The following is a 7,596-nucleotide window of genomic DNA, read 5'->3' as shown; positions in this document are numbered from 1 at the left end:
GTCAACTCGATGTCGTCAAAACCTGCGGCTTGTTGCAACCTTTGCATTTTCTGTTGAGTTCTCAAGGCCCCAAGTAGGCCCTCTGGGCAAACCATGACCTTGGCTTTTTAGAGAATTCCTCATTTGTTATGGCTTGGTCCTTTTATGGTGGACATTGGTGCGCAGACTCCTTTATGAGCCCAAACGATGAATTCAATAAGTTGTCAACTCGACGTTGTCGTTACCTGCAAGATAAGGCTAGTTCTCTCACTCTAGCATCAACTGTTGTTAAGGTTAACTCAATAGTTAGGTTTCATTATTTCGAAATCCTAGTAAGGTTTCATTGCTTTCGAAATCCTGGTGCCATGTCAACATTTTTGAAAAGTTCGAGCAACATATTTGCATTTGCAGTTGAATTCACCTTGCAGTGACTTCCAATTTGCCTGTATGATTGTGATGAGAAGGGAACACTACTCGATAATGGCTTGGTCATAACATTTTGCAGAAGCTTTTGGTGAAAATTTTTGACTTTTATCTTCGTATGAGCAATCAAGTATATGACTAAACGAATTGAGCTAAAGTAGCCCTAAATGTAAAGAAAGATTTTTAAAAAAGGAGGTAAATGAATGAATGTTCCAAGTGAAATCATAAAAGTTAACAACAGTAACATATCCAGTGTTATTTTTTTACAAGTGGAGTGTAGTCTCGTGTGTAGGGTTTGATTCGGGGAGAGTGAGGTGTATGCTCACTTTACCCTATCTTGGTGAGGGTAGAGGAGGTTTTTCATAGACTTTTTGGTTCAAGAAAACCGATTTTATGAAAGAGGGCAAGATGAAAGCATCCAAGGGTGTGGTCTAATGGTTCAATGAAGTAGGTTGAACACCATGAAGTTTAAGGTTTAATTCCAAACCTTGATGGACAGAGTCGTTTGATACATGTTGCTGATGGAAATGAATGGTATTTGGAGAATTAATTGAGGTACGTGTAAGTTGGTCTGAACACCATGATTATTAAAAAAAAAAAAAAAAGCTATGAAAGGTACTGAAGAGATAAAAGGGTACTGATAAAAGGAATAAAAGGGTATTGATAAAAGGAAATAAAGTAAGAAAAGAGTGAAATCTTTTATCATCTACACTTTTTATTTTGCGCATATTACTTTTTCTATGAAAAATATGAGAATCTAATAAAATTATCAGCTATTAGGGATATGGCACCAAGCTTGGAGAGATTGGGAATATGATTCCTTGCACTAAGTCACTTATACAAATATACATAAAATTCACAAAATAATTACTATCTTTTAGTCTTTGTAACTGATATAGCCATTTGATGAATTTCAAATTTTACATGTAAAATACTCTGACAATTTATGTTGTCTGAATTCTTTTAATGTTAATGGTGTCTTGTCGAATTCTTTAAAACTAGTACTACATTTGTAAATAATCTGATATAGACGAAACACTCTTTTAGAGAGTCGGAGCAACACACAGTACTACGTTTGTAAAGAATCTGACATAAACATAACACTCTTTTGGAGAGTCGGGGCAACATAAACGTTAAGCTATTTTGTTTCAAAGATAAGACTAAAAAGTGTACAATGCGTACAAGTAATTTTACTATACAAACCCGTTATATTGTAGTTAGTCAGTGGCTTATGTTGAATTTTAAGACTTCTATTTAACGTATAATTGAGATTTATAAAGTATTTAAAATTTATCCACTTCAGCTACTTTAATTTTCGAATCTAAATTTTCAAATTAGGATCTAAAGTTAAATTTTGACAAGATTAATTTTTAAATTTCAAGTAGATGAATCGAAATTTTAATAAAGTCTTTCATAGAATTACTGGATTTTTAGACCTTAATGGAATCATATTTACTATAGTATATTACTGTTTCAACTTTTTGAACATTACGAAGATTTCCAAAAATGAAAAAAGAAATGCATGTATAAGAATTTAAATCCTATGCATTGACGATATAAAAAATATTTACATAACTATGCTAATTATAAGATAATTACAAAAAAAATATTTAATAACCCGTCCAATATAATTATGTTAATTAAAAGATAATTGCAAAAAAAATTATTTAATAATTCCTCCAATAAAAGACAATTGCTAATAATTTTATTTAATAATGCAAGGTAAGAATGCGTATAGAAATAATAACTTTATACTTCACACTTTTATAATCACACAAATATTAAAACATATTTTGAACTATTATTTTTAAAAATCTTAATTTTTTCATTAAATTTTAAATCAATTCAAATTATATCTCATAATCTAATGTAGAATCTCCAATATTATAATATCCCACCAACAACCCAACGATCTTGGTTTGATTTCCATGTTGTCAGAGCCGTCCATGCACGCCCTCTTGTCTGGATTTTGTCTGCCTTTGTACTCAGGGCCCATTTGGTCATAGATTTTTTTTTCTTTTTTTAAAATTTTTTTTTCAGAATTAGAAATTATGATGTTTGACAATGAAAATTTAGAAAATAATTTCGGAATTAAATTCCAAAAATAGAAAAAACTTTTTGTTATTTTCCCTTTTTCCCACTCCATGTGATATTAACGGAGATAAAATTTTCATTAAGGGGTTAAAAATTAAATATATAAATTAATTGAAGAGAGTTTAATATTTATTATATATACGTAAAAAAATAACTTTAGCAATATATAAATAATATAGTCTCCACCAAAGAAGCTTTGAATAAACCCCCTAGCATAAGGGCAGCTCCGCCCCTGCATATCGAAGTTTTTATTAATGATTTAAATCATATTTGTAATTATTATTTTATAATCGTCATTGTATTGAAGAAAAAAAATAATATAAACATATATTTTAACTTACTATATTTACGCAAACTCCCATTCTTATAACTAAAAATTACATAAATACACAACTTATATTTTCAATATTACAAAAAATCCCAACTCCTTAAACATATTACAAAAATTCCAACATATACACAGAATGCTATGTATATGTCGACTATGCTATTATATTAATAGAGAGAGAGTAAAATAATTTAAAAAGTAGGAGAGAGTATAATTACTTCTAAAAGGGTTGATATTTATGTTATTTATACTTCTTATAAAGTAATTTAAAAATTCCAACTAATTATATATCTTCGTTGGATATATAGAGAGCTAATTATGTATCTCGACAGACTCAAAATCAAAAAAAATATATCGGAAGCTAATTATGTATTTTTACAAAGAAAAAAAATATATGTTCATTGGATATATTATGTAACTCGGCAGACCCAAAGTAGAAAAAAATGTATGGAAAATTAATTATGTATCTTTACCAAGAAAAAATATATTTTCGTTGGATGTATCAAAAGTTAATTATGTATTTCAACAGATTCAAAATTAAAATTTTCAGTAATTATGTAAAATATCGAAATTTTCTATAATTAAAATTCAAACTGTCGGAATTTATGTTATTTACCTATAATAGAGTAGCATGCTAGGTATTAGTTTATTAGGTAATTAACAACTAGTAATATTTTTGAAAAATATTGTCTGCAACCGCTAAGCGTATAGCAAAAGAAATTTAAAATTTAAACTTTACGGGTTAAAATCAAGGTTAAACTACCTCAAATTTTTTATTTTTTGTTTGAATTGAGCATATTGTAATTATACTCATAAAGTGTATTGAAAAAAATTATACTATACAAATAAAAAACACAATTAGCTTTTTTTATTTATATATAAACCGTGAATTTTTTTTAACTTGACATAGGTAAAGTTTTAGTAAATACTAGTAAAGAGGGTTAAAAAATTATCTTAGGTCATACTCCCTCCGTTCTAAATTATCCATCCCAAATTGAGATACACATTGATTATGAAAAATAATTAATAATATGGCTAGTTTACCATAGTACCCCTATTAAATGATTTTTACATTTTAATTTGAAAAAAAAAGTAATTAATGCAAAGGGTAAAATACGAATTTTTTTTTTTTGTCTCTTCTTGATTAATGAAAAAAGACAAGTAAAATGAGAAATCAAATTAGGAAATTTGGGACGGATAATTTGGTATGATATATTTTGAGGTGTGATAATTTTAAATCTCCTTATATAAATTTAAATTTTTAACTTTGCAATTGTGAACAACTTTCGTTTGTATACATTTGTTTGTGAGAAAAATAAAAAACTTCGATTGCTTGCTTTAGAAATGATCGTAATTTAATATTTATATATATTTAGTTTAAATTTTTAAACACATATATACAATGTTATTAAAAAGTACAAAAATTGTCAAATTTCGAATTCACAAAAGTTAAGCGTTTGATTAATTAATTAATGGTTAATTTAACGCTCCATCTCGTGATTCCTCCTTGGTAAACTAAAGCTTGGTCAGTCAGTGTTGGCAAGCTTAGTTTTTAATTAATTACGTATTAACTAATTAAACAAAGATTTCCCTATTGAAGGATTAGAATTTAGAGGTGTGCAAAAATGGATTCAATCGATAAATCGAATCGATAAAAATGTTATTAATTTATCGGAATAGGGTTATTGAGTTAACGGTTTGTAATTTTTTTTGTTGGACTATCAGTTCGATTTCAGGATTTAAGGCTTTAGTTAATGGTTAAACAGAAAATCAGTAGGACTACGTTAAAATTATATTTTTATTTGCGTTTATATAATAGTGGTTTTAGATTCTATATACTTACCTTATTATCTTTTGTATTTTATAGTTGTGTCGTAGTCCTTAAATTTGTGTACACTTTATACACGAAGATAGTGTAGAAAATTAAATGAAATAAAGAGAAAGCAAGGAAGTATTAGGGGAGTATTTTCTGATTGGTTAAAACGAAAATCGATTAATTGAAAATCGATAATGAATATCTTATTGGCTCGATTATTGGTTTTGGAGTGTTTACAAATCGAAACCCGATAAATCAAACTGATAATGTACAAAATTGAACCGAACCGAACTGACTAATGCACATCCCTAATTTTAAAATTACAATATTCGGTACGGTATTTGAGGTGTAATTTTGAAAAAATTTAGTTTAGTATTAGGTATTAAAACATTATGGCATTGATACTGTCATTTCTCTATTTATAGTGATTGTCATTAGGCTTATTAGTCGCATATACACCAATATTTCGAAAATATTTTTGTGTGAAAAAAAAAAAGAATATGGAGAGGAAAATTTTTGCTCTTTTGTTTCTCTTTTTCATTTTGTTTACTTCACGTAAGTCCTTTCCCTCCTTTCTTTTTAGGAAAAAATGATTCCCATTTCAACTTTATTATTTATAGATTTTTACTTATATTTTGAATTAGTTAATGTTAATATAGTAGTCTATTATGATTGTTATTGCTCCTACCATGATCATTGCTTCCCCTAATGAAATTTTATGATTATATATTTGTGTTTCAATATTTTCTTGAAAAATATCTTCTGAGATAAGAAATGGTATTTTACTTAACTCTTTTTATATTTCATAATGTAAGTAAAAAGTATTATCCTAAAATTATTTATAGTTGAGGGAGGAGTGTGAGGTGGTGGGAATGGGGCTATGGGTTGGAGTAAAGATGAGACGTGATGCAGGATAGAAAGACGCAATCAATCTGAAACGTTATTTGAAGAACTTGCTTCTATTAAAAAAGTTATTTTCCTTAAGAAACTTGTTTTCTAAAAAAATAGATTTTTTCAAATTTTGAATCTATAAATATGAAGATATTTAAAATTATTTTCCTTCAGACCAAACACACCCTAAAATGTAAAAGTAATTCCCTATACTTTGAGGTAGTACGAGTCATGAAAAGAATACAACATACCATATTAATATTTGCATTAAACATTTGGCGTAATTGCTACTACGAGGGTAGAGTCAGGCCACAACTTTTAATATCCTTCACTTTGTATAAACAGATAATTCCCCATTTTAAAAAAAATGATCTATTTAATTTGGTATGAAATTTAAACAAATATAAAAAAATTTAAATTTTATGGTCTTATACATGTTATATAGAAAGTTAGAATATAAAAGTTACTAAAAAAGAAAAGGGATCATTCTTTTTTAAACTGACAAAAAAGGAAAGTAAGTCATTTTTTTTTAAAGGGAGGGAGTACTTAAATTTGGTTTCAGCTTCAAGCACGAACTCCATTTTCGAGAGCGCATATTTAGATACCTCAATCAGGTCTCAACTGACAACTTAACACTTCAACTCGTTCCCACTATATTTCATGGACACCTGATAGTAACGTGACACACATGCATTTCAAAGTGTCTAGATGATTATTTTATAAGTTGGAGTTACTCATTGATCACATGCATGCATACTCAATTTTAGAGTGTTTACTGACTAGGTGAGCTAGGCCAAGTTTGATGAGTATCTATTATGCATATATATTACGCTTTAATTTTTCGAGTTTAAGGTGCACACTAATGTCGCATACATCGTAACAAATCATATACGTATATAACAATAACCTGTTATAACTGATTAAATTGAACGTATGAATGCAGAAACGGCGTTCCGAGGGGCGGAGGGGAGAGTGTGCATTTCGCAGAGCCACGGGTTCAAGGGTCCATGCGGGCATGACCACAACTGCGCGCTCGTTTGCCGTAACGAAGGCTTCTCTGGGGGAGACTGCATTGGAGTTTTTATTAGAAAGTGTTACTGCACTAAGAATTGTTAATTAATTAATTAGTGTCATGAAAATGACACTTAGTTAATTTATTAGTTCATTAATGCTTCTCTTTAGTCTTGTTTTAGGGAATAAAATTGTGTTGTACTAGTGTTTTTAGAGGGCATTATTAGTATGTTTATGATGCTTGTAATCTCTTAATTTAGTAATTCAAGTTTCTTTTGATAGTGACTCTTTCGTTTTTAATATGCTTTGTCATGTTTTTTTAGCATTTTATTTTGGCATCTTCAACCCCCACCCCCCACTCTACCCCACATTGATTTGTAACGCTTTTACTTAGGAGTTGTTAATTAATTAATTAACTAGTAAACTTAGCCGCGAATCACGCTGTTACAAAATACATTATTAAATATATAATTTAATCTATTTTTAACATATTAAAAAATAATCAAAGCATCTTAAATTATGGAACTCTATCACATAATGTTTTAATGGTATAAAATGATGCATATCAATATACACACAAATAATTTTTTCAGCCCTAAAGTATATTGTGAACCTTTCAATGTTCAAATATTATAAATTTGTGACTAATTAAATTCACTATGTTATTATCGTTCTAATAAAAAATTTCCGCTAAATTTCTTTTTTGTATAAGCATAATAGGTTATGACAAAACTTCTTCTTACTTGTGACAACTGTTAAGATATTTAAATTCAAAAATAATTATTACTAAATTATTATACATCGTGAAATACTAAACTTCAATTGCATTAAGTTCTTCAGATTAACCTAATGCAAATTAGGAGGGATATTTTTTTAAACAAAAATAGAGAATACTGATGTAAATCTTGAATTTTCAAATTGAGGGAAATCAAGATTATAATTTGATTGATGCTAACACTTTTTAAGTTTTAGCAAAAATTCTTATTAGTGTCATACTTTAGCAGCTTCAATAATAGGCATCCACCATCACCATATATTTATCCAAACCTTTTGT

General features: G+C 28.4%; 1 long non-coding RNA gene across 1 annotated transcript; it reads left to right on the top strand.

The window, feature by feature from the left end:
- Positions 1-5,092: 5,092 nt before the first annotated feature.
- On the top strand, positions 5,093-6,823 carry LOC107872334. The gene is made up of 2 exons (XR_001674785.2): positions 5,093-5,195; positions 6,475-6,823. It is a non-coding gene; the product is annotated as an uncharacterized LOC107872334 (long non-coding RNA).
- The last annotated feature ends 773 nt before the right edge of the window (positions 6,824-7,596 follow it).

The sequence above is a fragment of the Capsicum annuum genome, chromosome 5 (assembly GCF_002878395.1).
Source record: "Capsicum annuum cultivar UCD-10X-F1 chromosome 5, UCD10Xv1.1, whole genome shotgun sequence".
NCBI classification, from domain to species: domain Eukaryota; kingdom Viridiplantae; phylum Streptophyta; class Magnoliopsida; order Solanales; family Solanaceae; genus Capsicum; species Capsicum annuum.
Note: the sequence above shows the minus strand (reverse complement) of the source record. Positions and strands in the feature narration are given on the sequence as shown.